Source organism: Macaca mulatta, chromosome 4 (assembly GCF_049350105.2).
Source record: "Macaca mulatta isolate MMU2019108-1 chromosome 4, T2T-MMU8v2.0, whole genome shotgun sequence".
Taxonomy (NCBI): Eukaryota; Metazoa; Chordata; class Mammalia; order Primates; family Cercopithecidae; genus Macaca; species Macaca mulatta.
This window is the reverse complement of record NC_133409.1, coordinates 163,235,800-163,253,919: the sequence shown is the minus strand read 5'-3', so window position 1 is coordinate 163,253,919 and position 18,120 is coordinate 163,235,800.

Genomic DNA, 18,120 nt, shown 5'->3' with positions numbered 1-18,120 from the left:
ACTTTATTGAATTGCACATAGTTAGTTCTTCCCAGTTCACTGTATTACGGCAACAGATGCACAGTCATTACCTCTGCGCTCTATGTGTGGCAAAACCTTTGGTTTGAATAAATAAGAGAAGAAGGAGCCAGACATTTGGTATGTTAGCTTCCTTTTTTTTAAATTTTCTTGCTGACAATATGGACTTTCAAACTCCCACCTCAGAAAAGTCATCTTTTAGGTGATTTTCAAAGCACCAATAACAGTGCTTCCTATTGAAATGGCAAAGAAGTGAAGATCTGACCTAAAATACGACGTTTTCTATGACGCGGACTTTAATGAATGCTAAATTTAAGTGGATTTTGCATAGAGCTTATGAATTACATCCACAAGGATCCCAAAAGTATGAATCTTGGTGATTCATACTTTTCTAGTGAATGCCAAAAAAGTGCCCAATTTTAATGTGCCGAATATCTTGTTATTATTATATTAGGCAAAAACAACCTTTAAACATTTTGCATTACCAGTATGATTTTTTTTATGACTCTGTTGTATTTGCGTTTCTTCTCTTACTTGAGAGGCACATGACTGAGGAGACAGACTGCAGGTGTTAGTAAATGTTTCCAACACTTATGTCAATACCTGTATTTGGCTCAGACATCACAAACCAGAGGGTGCTGTTTAAAACCTTATTTAAAATCTACATATTTATTCAAAACACTCAGCTATCATTGCATCTTCTGAGATGTGCTGTGAATAAGAGAGGCTTAAGGGTCCTGAACTAAACATTTATACCTGTGGTCCCACAATGCCTAATAGCCTCCAATAAGTGAATTCCCTGGTAAGTAAGTTCAGCAGGGTAGGATTAGTCTTTTGTGGGAAGTGGATTACATCATTAAAATTTCTTGTTAACTATGCTCGTATTTGACCAAAGATTTAGGAAAAGATAGTAAAGCAATTCAGAAGGCAGAGATGAGGTGAAAATGTCAAATAGCATCCAAACCCTCAGTTCCTCCATGATAATAGTATTTTTCTCTTAACAGGACATACATTTGAAAATAGTCACAAGCTACTCAATGATGAAGAAAGAAAACCATACTGTGCATTGCTGTTTAAACATGTTTCCCATGCACTTGACTGACTGTCTTCCATCTGGTGGCCAGCACTCTTGACTGTCTCCTGACCAATAATTTCTTGGAACATGTTTCATGTTTGTCTGGGCAGTATATCTTGCACTTATCCATAAGCATATTTTTTTCAGATTTCCAAATGTCCTCTGATTTATCCTCTAAGAGAATGATGAGTCCCTTCCATCTATACCTCTTCCCTTGGACAATTACTTTATCTGTACCTTCTAGAATCTCTTGTCTCTTAACCTTTGCCAGCACAGGTGCAGTAACTCCCCAAAGATTAACAGTCTGATTGTAGGTGTGATTGAAATTCGCTTGGCTTCCCTTCAGAATCCAGTGCCCTAGCCTACTAAATCACCTCCTATAATCTTGTGCACTTAGGCAAAGCAAACAAAATAATCTGCCAGGAAACACTAATGGTGGAGTGTCAACACAGACATCGTTTGTATTAACTGTCCTATTATTATCGCCCTGCTCCTTAAATCCAATCAAACTTCAATTCCCACTCTGCAGGGGCTGGGTGTTAATTAGAAAGAATGTGTGTTTGCATGTACCTGTGTGTACACACACATGCCCCTTCATATATATACCCACATACCCCTCACGCATGCATGTGTGTACCCATAGACGCAGGTCTCATTACTAATTAATTTAACTTCCAACTGCTGCCCCATGTTTCCAATTGGTCGTTCCAACGCACAAAAGCATATATTCTGTGTGCATGTCTTCTGCCCCGAATCTCGACATTTTCCAACAGATGTTAGCTAATGTGGTTGTAGAAGGTTCACTGTGGATGCTGCGAGCCCAATAAATCTTCCTCTTAAATGTAGGCACTCCACTATCCCAGCATCTTATACCTATAATACATTTTAATTACTTGGCTATTCAAATTATACTAAATTAGATTTGCACAGAACAGCACCATGGATTTCTCAATTTATATTTAATCCGCCGCAAACAGCCTAAAATCGGCAAGTGCGCTTTTATTAGAACTTGCAGGAGCCACGGAAGTCTGATACCTTTAGAATTATTAAGCGACAAAGATTACTAGCACTAAGGTTCTACTTTGCTTCCCCATTAGCCGTTTAGGTGACAGCTGCTGTATTACACATAAAGATGAACCATTCCTTGAGGGATGATAGTGGCTCCGCTGTGACACTGCTGGCATAAAGCATTATCAGACCATGGCTGAGCTTGGAGCCACCGAAGTCTCCTAGGCACCTATCAGTACCCTCATTATCTGCATCACAGAGTGCCGAGAATGAACACTGCCAGGCCTCACAGCTTCGCAGCTCATTTGAGAAGCGGAAATTAAATGTCCCAGGAGAGAAAACAGGCACACTGTAACAGCACTGGCGCTGTACACCAATAACATGTCGACCGCTGTAGCACTGACTTCTATCTCATTAATTTAATAGGCTCCTGGAATGAGGATGGGAAGGTAGAGAGGCAGCCTTGACAAGGAGATTACTGAGCAGCGCCGGCATTGTGTGTTTTGCGAGCTCATAACAGAACGAGGACTTACTGGAGGTATCACAGCTCTTCAGATATTTGTTGGGGCTTTTAGAAGCTCTGCACAGCAAAAAGCAATGAAGGGTGGGAGAGAGAAAAAGAGAGAAGGGGAGATCACAGAACAGGAGCAAAATTAGCTGATCATAAACATGATCTATGTTTATATTATGCAGCATTCCAGTGTAAGGTGAAGGAAGTGAAGAAGGCTAGAGATAAAGGCACTCTCTGCACACAGAAAAAAAAACAAATCCCTAATCGTGTGTGTGTGTACATGTGTGTTTGAGGAGCCTATTGAACAGAAGCCTTTGCCCTGATGAAAACTGTTTTTATAGCACCATTTTCATAAAATTCAGAAATGCTTTTGCTGCAGAAATATCAGCTCCTTTATGACCAGAGTGACACCAAGCAAAACAAAGCTAAGAGCCAGGAGACTATTCAGATAAGTCAGACCAAAGAAATTTTCCCTTAAGCAAAACAAGATGCCTGAAGTCTCCCGGTGATGGAAATAACTGTTTTTTCACCTTGAATCATCAGATCTTGCTCTCAATTCTCAGCCGGGTAGACCCACCCTTCATATAGGATTCAGATCCCTGCTCAACCAGAGAGACGCAAGACAGTCAGACCCCAAGATTATTAACATAGATTTTTGTACACTGGATTTTTTATTTTTAATAACTGTTATCTATCATTGTTATTTGTTTAAAGGCCTCGGGAGAAACAAAGATCAAGAAATCCAGTCTCCTGTACCTTTTGACATTGCTGAGAATGGCTCTTGTGTATTGGTTAAAGGAACAACAAGGCAAGACGTGGTGACTTTTGTGGTTATGAGTAATTAGCCATGGTATTTATAGCATCCTGGGTAAATCTCTGATCAGTGTGATCTTTGTCTTCATGCTGCAGCCTGACAGAATGACAGGATATTGGAAAGAGTGCTTGCTGTTTCCAGTATCAGGGGAACAGTTTTCGTGTACCAGCTGCAATATTTACTTGCTGTGTGTCTTTGGGCAAGTCACTTTACCTCTCTGAGCCTCAGGGGTTTTGGGTTGTTTTTTCTGTTTTTGTTATTGTTGTTGTTGTTGTTGTTTTGTAAGTAAGAAGAGAGGACTGACCTCCCTCTTCACCTGGCTGTGAGAATTAAGATAATGTAAATGAAAATCATTGGTATGGTATGCTAGTGTTCAAAGTTGTTTCATCACATCAGACCCTATATTACTGATTTATCCTCCTCTGTGTTCAAAAATAGATTTCTGGGCCGGGCGCGGTGGCTCAAGCCTGTAATCCCAGCACTTTGGGAGGCCAAGACGGGCGGATCACGAGGTCAGGAGATTGAGATCATCCTGGCTAACACGGTGAAACCCCGTCTCTACTAAAAAATACAAAAAGCTAGCAGGGCGAGGTGGCAGGCGCCTGTAGTCCCAGCTACTCGGGAGGCTGAGGTAGGAGAATGGCCTAAACCCAGGAGGCGGAGCTTGCAGTGAGCTGAGATCCGGCCACTGCACTCCAGCCCGGGCAACAGAGCAAGACTCCGTCTCAAAAAAAAAAAAAAAAAAAGGTTTCTGAGAGAATACCCACTGTAAGTGGGGAGGGGAGCTTTAATAAAGAGAGACAACTAATGAAAAGCAGGGGGTAGCATGAACAGAGAGGCTCTCTCTGTTATACATCTGGCTCCCAGATCCTGGTGGGGATGTTCTCAAGCTGCATCGGTCGTAGGTTGCTTGGGGATCGGAAGAATGCTGAGGACCTCTTTGCTTAGAAAAAAATTCACTAGTGCTTATAATTTCAGAGATTCACAGACTTCCAGCCATGGACCCCAGGTTAATAACACTTGTTACAGAGATAGGGTATGTCGTGAGACTTTATGTGATATCAGAAGAGAAATCAACCCAGTGCTTCACACACACACACACACACACACACACACACACACACACATGCACACACACACTCTGGATAATCCAAGCCCTTTTTTTGTAGCTATGCAAGTGAATTACAGAGTTCTGAGGTTCTGAGAATCACAGGCCATCAGCATTGTCCTGTTTCCTATTTTGTGCGAAACCCCTATCCTCCTCCACCTTTAGGATGAGGATATACTTGAAGCTTGAACTCCTGAAGGTTTGAGGCCAATCCTTTTCCTGCACCACCGGAATGTCAGGAGCTAAGATAGCTCCGTACCAATCACCTTGATGGGCAGTGACCTGCGGCGAGGACAGGACAGCTGGGGCATTTTTGTCTTGTCAGAGTGTCCCCGTCTTCAGCAAGGAGCTGGGGTTCCACCTACTGAGGACTGGCCCCATTTAGTCCAGTGTTCCTTTCTGGTTCTTTTCCCAGGAGAAGACTAGATTCCTGACCCCCAGTTCAGGCTTGGAAAACTCATGCTGGAACTTCTGCCGTGTGCAGTCGCCAGCCTCCTCTGCACATCCTACTCGCCTCTTCCAGACACTTCCTATTCTTATTGCTGCCACCTGCCCAGGTGGCCTGTCCCATCTGGTGGCCTGAGGGCAGCACGAAGTCTCTAGATACTAGCCGGTCCTTGGTCTGACAGGCTTTGGACAAAATAGACATGCAATAACTATTCTTAAATAAATGACCTAATAATATATTAAAGAAAAGGGATGGAGGAGGAAGAGGAAAAGAATAAAAGGTGGACAGGGGTTAATAGGGGCTTGGGTGGGGAAGAAATGTCACCACAGTTGTCACCTGCTAAGTGTTAGAATAAAGTGACAATCTCAAAATGTCATGCTACTTTGTCCTACTCCACTTTAAATACACCTTTCCTGAATATTTATGGGAGTGGAGGAAGACAAGAGAAGATACCCCACAAGGGAATACCCACAGAGGATAACTGCGGCCATGCCTCCCCTTCCTACATTCTGTCCTGTTCTTCTGGCAGAAGGGAGTCTGTCATTCATGAGAGCATCGTGACCCCACTAAGAAAGGGTGACGCTTTCCCCAACATGTATCAATCATGCAATCCTAGACCTGCTTATTACTTGCAAAGGGAATGTGTTCCTTCAAAGCCCTCCTTGAAGACCTATAGAACAGCCCCCAGAAACTCCCTACACTGTACACGAAAATCTGCTTTGCCAGAACGTGTCTCCTGTTCCACATAAAGCTCACCTTAACCCGCAACGTTATTCCTCCTGCTGAAAAAAAGGAGGGGAGGCACTGCGTGACTACTTTCCATTATTGTAGAAAACTTACAGACTCCAGATGAAAGATTGCACTGCTCTTTGTCTATGAAACCTACCTGGAAAAACAAAAGCCTGATCAATCCACTAAGACTGTATGGTCAAAACTACCAGGGCAAGAGACACACTTGCCCTGAGCAAGATATTCTGTCAGAAATTAAATCCAGGTTACCTACAAACAGACAAGCATCTGCAATGACAACAGCCTGACTCTCTAACCCAGCGGTTCTCAACCAAGGGTAGTTGTGCCCCCTAGGGACATTTGGTAATATCTGGACACATTTTTAGTCGTCACAACCAGGGGGTGCTACTAGCATCTAGAGGGTAGAGTTCAGAGATCCAGAGAAACCCCCTGCAATGCACGGGACAGCTTTCCGCAACGAAGCATTATCCAGCCCAAAATGTCAATAGCGCTGCGGTTGAGAAAGCTCAGCCTAGTTGAGGTGAACTATACTCATTAGGTTTTTTGTTTGTTTGTTTGTTTCCAGCAACATTCTACACTTCCCATCTTCTTCACTTCTTGGCTTCTCCTGCCCCATCTACCATATTTCTTTCTTTTTCACTCTCTGACCCAGACTTCAGCCAAGCTCCAAGCTACATACATACAAATTTTGACCCTGACCCCAATTTTTTTTTCTTTTGACTATACCACAGTGACTAAAATTTCTACTTCAATCATGCATTGAGATAAAAGAGATTAACATATCAATGCTCTCTCAATAGGAAAGCTTCTGCCGGGTGCGGTGGCTTATGCTTGTAATCCTAGCACTTTGGGATGCCGAGGTGGGTGGATCACTTGAGGTCAGGAGTTCGAGACCAGCCTGGCTAACATGGTGAAACCCCATGTCTACTAAAAATACAAAAATTAGCCAGGCATGATGGCACGTACCTGTAATCCATCTACTCGGGAGGCTGAGGCAGGAGAATCGCTTGAATCCAGGAGGCAGAGGTTGCAGCGAGCCCAGATCATGCCATTGCACTCCAGTCTGGGGGGGGGCAAGAGCGAAACTAGAAACTACTTCTGAAAAAAAAAAAAAAAAAAAGGAAAGCCTCATAAACCACTTTCAGACATTTGATTTGCAATGAAAGGTCACCTCTAAAGTTTAGAAAAGCCCTGTGGGAATGGGGCACCTGGCTGAAAGCTTGTGATAAATGGCCATAGATCTGGGAAGCTTTGGGTGCACAGTGGCTTTTGAGAACAGGCCTAGATATTATGCCACAAGGTGTGGTCCTTAACAGCTGGAAAGTGACATGAGGAATCTGGGAGCTAAGGGGAGAGAGAAGGGCCAAATGAGAGTGAATACGGAGAGCCCTTCTGAAAGGAAAAAAAGGAAACTAAGGCTACACTGAATTTATGTACACAGAACTTATGCAATTCTGCCCATGGGTCATTGGCCCAAACACCTGAACTCTTGCACCAGAAGGAACTCACCTCTCCATCCTTCAATGTGATTCTCCCCCAAACCTAGACCAACACATTCCTCATTTTTCTATCCCAATCTCACTTACGCCACAAAGCCTTCTTTAACTAATTCTACTTTTCACCTACATGCCCTCCACAGTTAATTGCTTAGTTGGTTTTCTATTCATTTCCACTCATTTTTAAAGGAAATTCTATCACAGTAAAACTGCTTCTTACAGGACTAAACTTCTTTGTGTTGACTTTCCTTCTGGTTTTTTTTTTTTTTTTTTTTGGTTTTTTTTTTTTTGAGACAGATTCTCACTCTGCCACTCAGGCTGGAGTGCAGCGGTGCGATCTTAACTCACTGTAACCTCCTCTTCCTGGGTACAAGAGATTCCCCCTGCCTCAGCCTCCTGAGTAGCTGGGATTACCGGCGCCTGCCACCACTCCGGGCTAATTTTTTTATTTTTTAGTATAGACAGGGTTTTGCCATATTGGTCAGGCTAGTCTTGAACTCCTGACCTTGGGTGATCCACCCGCCTCAGCTTCCCAAAGTGCTGGGATTACAGGGGTGAGCCACCACACCTGGCCGACTTTCCTTCTCATAGTTAAAATATTCTTCTGATTTGATTATTACACATTGTATACAGGTATCAGAATATGACATGTACCCTTAAAGTGTGTACAACTATTACGTCAATAAAAATTCTATAAAAATCTTCTTTTTGGAGTTAATTTCATGATACAAAAAACCTAGCACACTGTCTGACGGTGATAATCTAAGATAGGTATTACAGGAAAAGAAGGAAAGCATTGCCTGATAAGTGTCTACTGTGTGTCAAACACTGTGCTAAGCATTTTAAATACCTTACCTCATTTAACTCACTTAATAATTTTGTAAAGTAGATAGTGGTATCCAAGTTTTTAAAGACATGGAAACTGAAATCAGAGAAAGAGTATAAATTGTGCAAGATCATACAATTGATAAGTGGCAGACTAAGCTGATTTTTAATCCTAGAAGAACAACCCAAATGTAAAAGATCTGCATCAAATATCTCTGGCTTCTCATGATGTTACATTATGGATCTATCATTTACTGACCTAAGTAAATATAATACACTTTTTATTTTTATTTTGGCATAATTTTAGATTTACAGAAAAGTTGTAAGATAGTAAAGTGTTCCCCTATAACCATCACTCAATCACTCATCTGCCCTTAATTTTAACATCTTGTGTTACCATAGTACCTTTTTTTTTTGAGACAGAGAGACAAAGTTTTGCTCTGGTTGCCAAGGCTGGAATGAAATGGTGCAGTCTTGGCTCACTGCAACCTCCACCTCCCTGGTTCAAGCAATTCTCTTGCCTCAGCCTCCCAAGTAGCTGGGATTACAGGTGTCCGCTTCAACACCCAGCTAATTTTTGTATTTCTTGTAGAGATAGGTTTTCACTGTGTTGGCCAGTCTGGTCTTGAACTCCTGACCTCAGGTGATCCGCTCGCCTCGGCCTCCCAAAGTGTTGGGATTACAGGATTGAGCCATCGTGCCCAGCCACCATAGCACATTTTTTTAAAAACCATGAAATCAACATTACTAAAAAACTATTAACCAAATGCCAGACTTTATTTGGATTTCCCCAATTTTTGTACCAATGTCCTTTTTCTGTTCTAGCATCCCTTTTGGGGATACCACATTGCATTTAGTTGTCACGTCATCTTAGTCTCCTCTGGTCTGTGACTGTCTCAGACTTGCTTTGTTTTTCATGACCTTGGCAGTTTTGAAGAGTACTGGTCAGGTATTTTGCAGAATGACCCTCAATTTGGGTTTGTCTGATGTTTTTCTCAACAGTTAATTGCTCAGTTAATTTTCTATTCATTTTCACCCATTTGTAGACTAGAATTTTGAGTTTTAGAAAGAGTATCGTGGAGTGAGATGTCCTTCTCATTACATTATATAAGAGGGGACATGATATTGTGACTTATTGCTGGTGATATAAATCTTGATCACTTATTAAAGATTGTGTCTGCCAAGTTTCTCCACTATAAAGTTGCTATCCTTTTGTTTCTCATGCTCTATTTTTTGGAAGCAAATCCATCCCATATTTCTCCAGGGAGAGAGGAATTATGTAACCCTCGCTGGAGGAGTAAGTATCAACATATAGTATTTGGAATTCTTCTGCCAAAAAGATTAGTCTCTTTTTCCCTAGTTATTTATCTGTTCAATCAATTATTGTCATCAGTGTGGACTCGTGGATACTGATTTTATTCTTTGGGCTATAATCCAATACTATCATTACTCATTTTGTTGCCATTTATATATTTAGCCTGCATTTTTTTTTTCAGAAAATAAAGTCTAAAACTTTCTCATCAATTATATTAGGTGGAAATTATTTTATTTATCTTAAATGCATATCTTCCCAGCTTCCACGGTTGTCCCATAGTTCTGGGATTGTGAGATTTGCTCCAGGGCTGCCACACTGCAGAACCCCAGGGGGTGCTGATCATAATGCAAATGATGCATGGTGCCCCCTGCTGTTGTGCAACATGGAAAGACAGGCCAACGCTGTTTTGCATGATTTTATACAATTTCACCAAATACCCTCCTTTCAACTTTCATTGTTTCAGATTAAGAAGAGTCCCACTTTTTCTTTACCACAACATTATAGACATAAGCTCTATTCATAGAGACATAAATTCTCAATCTTGAAAATTCAAATTTCAGCCTTTATTTGCCACATAGATCAACTTTAGTCTTGCTATTGAGACCCTGATGTGTGGGTGTCTTCTTCTAGAACGTTGCTTAAATGAAGTTGCAGTTAGCAGGTCTTTATCCATCAGTTATTGGAGGAGCTGTTGCTGGTGACTGGAGTGGCATAGAGGATGGTGGAGGGAGGAATGGTGAGGAGGGGCCAGATATCAACAGATGCAGTCCATAAGACTGGCTTTTAGGTTGCAATATGCAGTGTGTACAAATGGAAGTTGATCTCTTATTATTTGAATTATTCTTCTCTGATTCTTCTCCAAGTTTGCTTTCAAACATATTTTTCTTGAACTGTGTAGAACTGTATACAGGGCACATAGAAATACCTAATGGTTTTGAGGACATTTCTACTTTCTCATCAACCATCTTTATGTGCTCCAAAATGTATGCATATGAAGTCATCTGATCTGTGGGATTTTTTTTTTTTTTTTTTTTTTTTTTTTTGAGACAGGGTCTAGCTCTGTTGCTCCAGCGGCCTGATCACAGCTCACCGCAGCCTTAAATTCCTGGGCTCAAGCAATCCTCTTACCTCAGCCTGGATCTGCTGTTTTGAAGGAATAATATACAGTTACTCTCAGATCCATCTCTTGTGCCAAGGCCTATCTTAGGTGCCATCACCCCCAAGAGGCCTCTCGAGACCTCTCTTTCAGCTTAGGGCCCCCTTGGGGTGTTGGGGCCCCCTTGAGCTCCCTGACACACTATCATAGCACATGCTGTCCTATTGATCTTCCCCACTGGGCTGTGAGATCTGGGGGGCAGGGATCTCAGTGCCTTGTATGATGACTGGAACATACTGGGTGGTTTTACATATGAATGAAGAGTCAATGGTTCATAGTCCATCAAGATTTGCCCACAGTGAAATGCATCCACTACATTGTCCCCATATGCTCAGCTGATAAAAACAACCCTAAAGTTTCTAAGCATTTACTACTCATAAGAACTCAGTGTTATGTGGATATTTGGTGATTTTCCTGTCCACTTTATCTTCCAAGTAATTTTAAACCATGTTGTATAATCATAAACCAAGCAGAAGTCTGGGGGATTCCACAACCAAGAATTCATACAGCAATGTATCAGCTTAACCTAATCTTTTGTCTGCTGCTCTGAATAATGATTATTAGTAAATAATTCCATAGTAAAATCATTCTTATTTTAGAAGACATCTGTTCCCCTTTAATAGGTCAGCCCTCCCCAAAGAGGAAAGGATTGGCTATAAGAGCCCTGTGTTATCTCCCCTTCCCGTCATCCATCACCCTTCAGATGAGAAGTAGGCAATTCTATTTAAAATAAAAAAGAAAGGTTTCTGTTTAAAAGTATGTGTGTGATTAAAGAATATATAGATGCATATATGTATTATTTTTAATATAAAAAATTTAAAAAATTTAAGTGTGTGTCATAAAAATATGCATATGCATATATATTTTATCTTTTAGAGTGGTTTAAATTTAACAACAAACTTGAATAGACAGTATGGAGATTTCCTATATACCCTCTGCCCCCACATGCGCAGCCTCCCCCACTATCATTATACCGCCAAAATGGTACATACATGAATCCACATTGGCACATCCTTATCAGCCAAACTCCATAGTTTACCTTAGGGTTTGCTCTTGGTGCTGTACATTCTGTGGGTTCAGACAAATGTATCATGACAAGTACCCACCATTGATATGGTTTGGATGTTCTGTTCCCTCCAAATCTCATGTTGAAATGTGGCCACCAGTGTTGGAGGTGGGCCTAGTGGGAGGTGTTTCGATCATGGGAGTGGATCCCTCATGAATTGTTTGGTGCTGTCCTCATGGTAATGAGTGAGTTCTCATTCTATGAGTTCAGGCAAGATCTGGTTATTTAAAACAGTTCTCCTGCCCCGGTGCTTGCCATGTGATACGCTGGCTCCATTCACCTTCTGCCATGATTGGAAACTTCCTGAGGCCCCCTCCGGGAGCGAATGCCAGCATCGTGTGTCCTGTACAGCCAGTAGAACCAGGAGCCAAAATACTCCTGTTTTCTTTATAAATTACCCAGTCTCAGATACTTCTTTATAGCAATGCAAACTGACTAATACAGATGGTGCTGTACATCTGTGGGTCTAGACAAATGTATAATGACATGTGTCCACCATTTATGGTATCGTACAGAGTCTTTTCACTGCCCTAAAAATCCTCTGTGCTCTGCTCATTCATCCCTTCCTCCTCACTAATCCCTGGCAACTGCTGATCGTTTTACTATTTCCATAGTTTTTGCTTTTCCAGAATGTCATATAGTTGGAATTGTATAGTATGTAGCCTTTTCAGATCAGCTTCTTCCACTTAGTAATATGCATTTATGTTTCTTCTATGTCTTTTCATGGCTTTATCACTCTTTTTCTTAGTGCTGAATAACATTCATTGACTGGATACACCACAAAAGAAAACTTTCTGATAAAGCAGGACACACTTATAGTGAAGTACACAAATCATTAGAGCACAGCTGGATACATTTTCATAAAACGGAAACTCCTGTGTAGCCAGCCCCCATATCTAGAAGCAAATCATTTCAGTACCACAGAAGTCCCCTGGTGCCCTGTTCCAGTCAATGCTCTCGAAGGGTAACCAGTGTCCTGTTCTCTAACATCATAGATTAGTTTTCCCTGTATAAAGACAGTTCAGAAGTGGACATTGGAAACATTTCTTTTCATGAGAAACCTAGAAGACAACTAGCAATTTCCTGCTAGAATCTGGCATAAATCTAAATTAAAGAGAAAACCTGGGAGATAGAATAGTATTTCTTCTTTATTTTCAGAAAAGACATTTACTAGTTCCCTCCTAGAGGTGAAGGATGCATTTAAAGTGCTTGTTTCCTCTCTGGACTATATGGTCAAGCTTGCACAATACCAGAATGGGCTGTCCACAAGTGACAAGTCTAAGCATATCATTTATTTGACATTGCCTAGGCCAGAGAGCAGTTGTTTCTTTGAATGCAGCATTTAAAATAAAACACAATGAGATGGAATGTGGATTGCGTAGCTGTTCTGTGAATCAGTTTGCTCTCAGGATTCAAGACATATTTAACCTGTGTTAAGAGCAGAACTACCTGGGAACACTGTGGATCTCTATCCTCAAACCCATACTACTTGGGGGCTGCAATATTAGTTAATGTCTTTAAGGCAAAAAAAAAAAAAAAAGGGTGAAGGTTTTAACAGTGGACCATAAAATGTTGAAATACACACTCACAAACACACACACACACACACACACACACACATATGCCTGCATATGCATATTCACACACAAAACACATATATAGACAAAAATAACCCATAAACTTTCAAGATAGAATGGGAAAAAAGCAACAGATACTTCAGTGGACAATCACTGTTATGAGAGGATGGGCTGCATTTTTAAAGAGTCATGCGATTTTGAAGGGTGTAAGGTGACTTACCATGAAGGGTCAGCTGACATTCAGGTTGAGGTTTGATTTATTGGAGAGTCAACACACTTGTCTTTTGACTGTTGTCAGCAAAGACAGACAGAGGCCACCGAGAGTCCCCCAGGAAGCCCTGAGCATCTACAACATCAGCCCAGGAAGGAGTAAGCACAGCCCAACCTCTGCTTAAGAAGCAGGAAAGAGCAGGATCTAAATGGAGAAGATCAAATACTTAACACACTCTATTATATAACACAGCTTCCTAAAATAGGAAACGAAAACATTTAGCGAATAATAACAGCTATGACAGCAGCTTTTATTAAGTAGTTATTATATGACAGTTATTATATTAAGTGTTTATAAACATCCTGTAATTTAATCCCTACAACAATTCTATGAGCTAGGTGTTATTTATTGCTATCATTATCTTTTTATAGGTAAGGCAACTAAAGATTTTAAAAGGAGAGGAACTTCCCCTAGATTGCACACCTTGGAAGTTACAGAGCCTGCTTCGTCTGCCCTCTTAGATACTATGCAAGTCACAGGCCAATAAATGCATTATGTTACTATGACAGTGGGAATGCTGGATGATTAAAAGACTTGTTCAAGACAAAGAAGGAACCCATGGCAGAGCTAAAATAAGAATAATTTGCTCTTTAACAGTAAAGTGATTCTTTGTCTTAATCACCTGATCCTAATGAAAAATGACTGATGATTTAATGCAGACTAAAAACCAAAGTTTGAATTGATTTGTTGACATGGACAAAAGTAGAATTGCCTGCAAATATTCCCACAGCAGTGATAAGAGCCACCCTTACGAAAGAAATGAAATATACATGAAGGCTGCAGGTGGCAACCCCACTCTCCCCACAGAGTATACCTTTTCTCCACGGGCCTTGTTTACTCCACTTCCCTTCCCCCGAGGCCCAGAGTTCTCATATTCTTTCCCCTTCCCTCCCATTAACCCCTGGACTTGATGAAATAAAACAATTCATCATAGAAAACATAAAGTAGCGATTATTATCCCAAGTACAACCAAGAGGATACTATTCAATGCAAACTGCGGATTCAAAATTGCTTTGAACTTGGTTAATCTTTTGGTGTTTGTCTGATAATAAAACAAGTCTAAGAAGACACTTTGTTTTGCATAATTTTGTTCGTGTGTTTTCAAAATATGTTAATGCACCCAACACTCACATTTTAATTTCTAAGTACTCACACCAGTCTCCAATAAAAGAAACCAGGGCTCCTTGGTGAAATGGCTGATTTTAGAGCTGGGTCAAAGAAAATACAAGATGAGCTTAGAGCATGATCTAGTGCCAGAAAATAAGGAAGTGCTACCAAAAAAATGGTAGAGTATGTCATAGCAGGCAACCGGAAAGAGCTCCTAATGGCCAAAGCTGGAGCAATTTGAGTAACAAAAGAAATAATATTGTATTGGATTACAATCCAAAACATAAAATAAATACACATGTCATATGGATCTAAATAATGATCTAATGAATAAATAGGGGAAAAGAGACAAATCATCTCCATAGAAATTGCCAAATAATATATGCTGATACAACCCCTTCTAAAAGTAGTAAGCTAGTCTTAGGTAACTTGCTTTCAAAGAATAGAGTTTGGGAAATGGGAAGATAGTAACTTTTCAACACAAAAACATGGCAAATACTACCTTACCCAATTGATCAATTTAACTTCACCAGTGATAATTCACATTGATATCACGTACTTCCTGATCTTAAAAGCCACTTCACTCTGTGATATTCTCTCCTTTCCTACTTTTTTTTTTTTTTTTTTTTTATATGATGGAGTCTTCTGTTGCCAGGCTGGAGTGCAATGGCACGATCTCAGCTCCCTGCAACCTCCGCTTCCCAGGTTCAAGCAATTCTCCTGTCTCAGACTCCCAAGTAGCTGGGACTACAGGCACATGCCACCATGCCCAGGTAATTTTTGTATTGTTAGTAGAGATGGGGTTTCACCATGTTGGCCAGGATGGTCTCAATCTTTTGACTTCGTGATCTGCCCTTCTTGGCCTCCCAAAGCGCTGGGATTACAGGAGTGAGCCACTGCGCCTGGCCTGTGATAGTCTTTCCAAAAACTCATAGACCTGATTGAATCATGAGAAAAACATCAAACAAACCCAAATTGGTGTACATTCTACAAAAACACATGACCAGTCAATATCGTGAAAACAAAGGATGACTAAGAAACTCACAGACCAGAGAAATCATGATGCCCAACTGCAACGTGGCATCCCAAAACTGGTGAAATCCAAATAAAGCTGAGAGTTTAACTCATGGCAATGAAGCAACTTAGTTTTGACAAGTATACTATATTTATATAAGAAGTTAAAATTAGAAGAAATTGAAACTAGGTGATATTAATAACTTAGTGAAAACTCGTATGGACAAAACAATTAACATAGAAAAAATAAAACAGATGAGAAACATGAGGGGTTCTAGGTTGCTTCAAACCGAGGACTTGTTCCAGGTATTAATGATGTGTCCCGGAAGGAAAATCTTTTCTGTTTTAAATACATAGGGAAAGTTTGGTCACTTGTGATAGTCATGAAATTTTAAGAAGAACACTTAACAAATGTGTTAAAATTGTTAATCAGTTAAGGGCAACCTACAGACCTCTAGAATTTTTTTCTCAGGTGAGGAGATGAGCAAGGTCTGAGAAAACATATTGTCTCATATTGAGGCTCATTGGCAAAGAAAATTTCCCACTCACCTTACTGAGTCAGTGAAAACTTCAAGTGTTTTTGAATGAAAGCTTCAACCTGTGGATTGTATGCATGACTGAAAATGACTTTGCAAATTAGCATCTTTTGCCTAATCTTACAAGGCAATCTCACTTCAGTACTCCACCTGTAAGTCAAAGCAAACATGGAAATTCTAACCTGGAGCTGTAGGGTATACACCCCTAGGGAGGTGAGTTGGACTCTTTCCATGGTCTCAACCAGTTGGTTATGTACTCATCTGTCAGATTTGCTGAAAATGTGTTCAACCTTGTTAAGAAACCCTTGAAAGACCTGAGGACAGATCTTCATAATTATTTTCCTAGTCCAATGAGAGAGAAAGACAAACAACACGTTCCCCAGAACTTCATGGTCATTACCAAGTAATTTGATACCTTCCATACAAAAATAGACTCTGAAGATCACTTTGAATAGCTTCTTGAAACAAGTCACCTGGAAATATTTGACCAGCATAGAAAACATTCAACATTTATGGCTGCTAACATTTTTGTGTACCCTTCTCATATTTTAAATTTCCCACGTAGGTAAAATCTATGAAGAATTCGTATTGCCAGAATGCCTTGCAACTAGGGTGTACCTGATTGACTTGGCTTCAGCCAACTAGAACACCCATGAAAGGCTTGATTCAGAAGTAACCATCATGAAGAAGTGGCTAGGCAGGCGTATGGACCTTCTGTCAAGCACAAGGGCAAAAAATGTTGTTCTATCTGAAACAATAGTGTTCAGTGCTAACCATGACTACGGTTGCCCATCAGCAGTGCTCGTGTGTCTCATGGGATGCCTTAGTGTAATTGGGCATTACAACTGTGCAGCCTCAAAAATCTGGCTTTCTGATCCTAATGAACCTTCTGTGAGTTACTCAAAACCCTCCAATAGATTCCTTGTCTGCTTGAGGTAGCCGCATTGAATTCTGTTGTTTGCAGCTAAGAACCCCCATCTACACAATTAGTAGTAATTAAATATTTTTCTTCTTTCTAATTATATACATGGGAGTTGAGATGTGCTTAACATAAAAGTAAAGGCTAGAGTTATCTTACTTGCTAAGAATCTCATTTTCACCTTAAACCAGTCATATGGAATCAAATATCCTTTATTGCTGCCAAATAGAAACAAGTTTACTCTACTTGATGATTAACTTAATTTTGGTACATATTTTTGCAGATCAATTTGATTATAGCTTAAATTTCATTGATATTCATGTTTGAAATAAATTGTTTAGTGAACAACATTATTTTGTTTTCACGGAATTTATTTTGATTAACAGTGAATCATCATTGGAAAAATAATGAGTATAATAGCATATGTGGTATATAACATGGACAAAAATTGGGAAGGTGATACACAAAGGAAAAAAGTAGAGAAAAGAGTTCATAAATATTCCTAAAGGAGTCAGAGAAAAGTTTACAAAGATGAGAGCACGAGGCAACTGCTGAGGCAAGGGTTTGCAGGACAGGCAAAGAAGAAGTGAATTCCAGACAGAGACCAGAAATGAGGAAACAAGAGGACTGGAACGACATGGTGTGCTGAAGAAAACTCTGATAGTGCAAAATGACTAGAGAGTGAGGTATTAGACAGAAGGAAAGGTCTGTTGAATAAGCGTAAAGATGCCGGGATGGGTCCTGAACATAAAGAGCCTCATATATCTTGCATAAGATTTTAGAGTTTATGGAGGATAGGGAGCAACTGAAGAATTTTAAGTGCTGGAACACATGATTAGATTCACTTTTTAAAAACATAACATTTAAAGAGAGACCCTTTCCAGGAATATTTGAATTTTACTAGCGACCAAGCCCTATATAAAAAAATAGTGCTCTGATGGTAGAATCTCAGGCATCATTCAGAAATGAGAAGACTACTCACAGATCGTAACATTGTACCTTGCATTAGGTTTACCTGTAAGACTGACTTTGTTGGAAACGAAAACTAGATGTTACCTTAATGTGATCCTAAAGTAGCTTGAAACAATAGATACAATCTCCAGAAA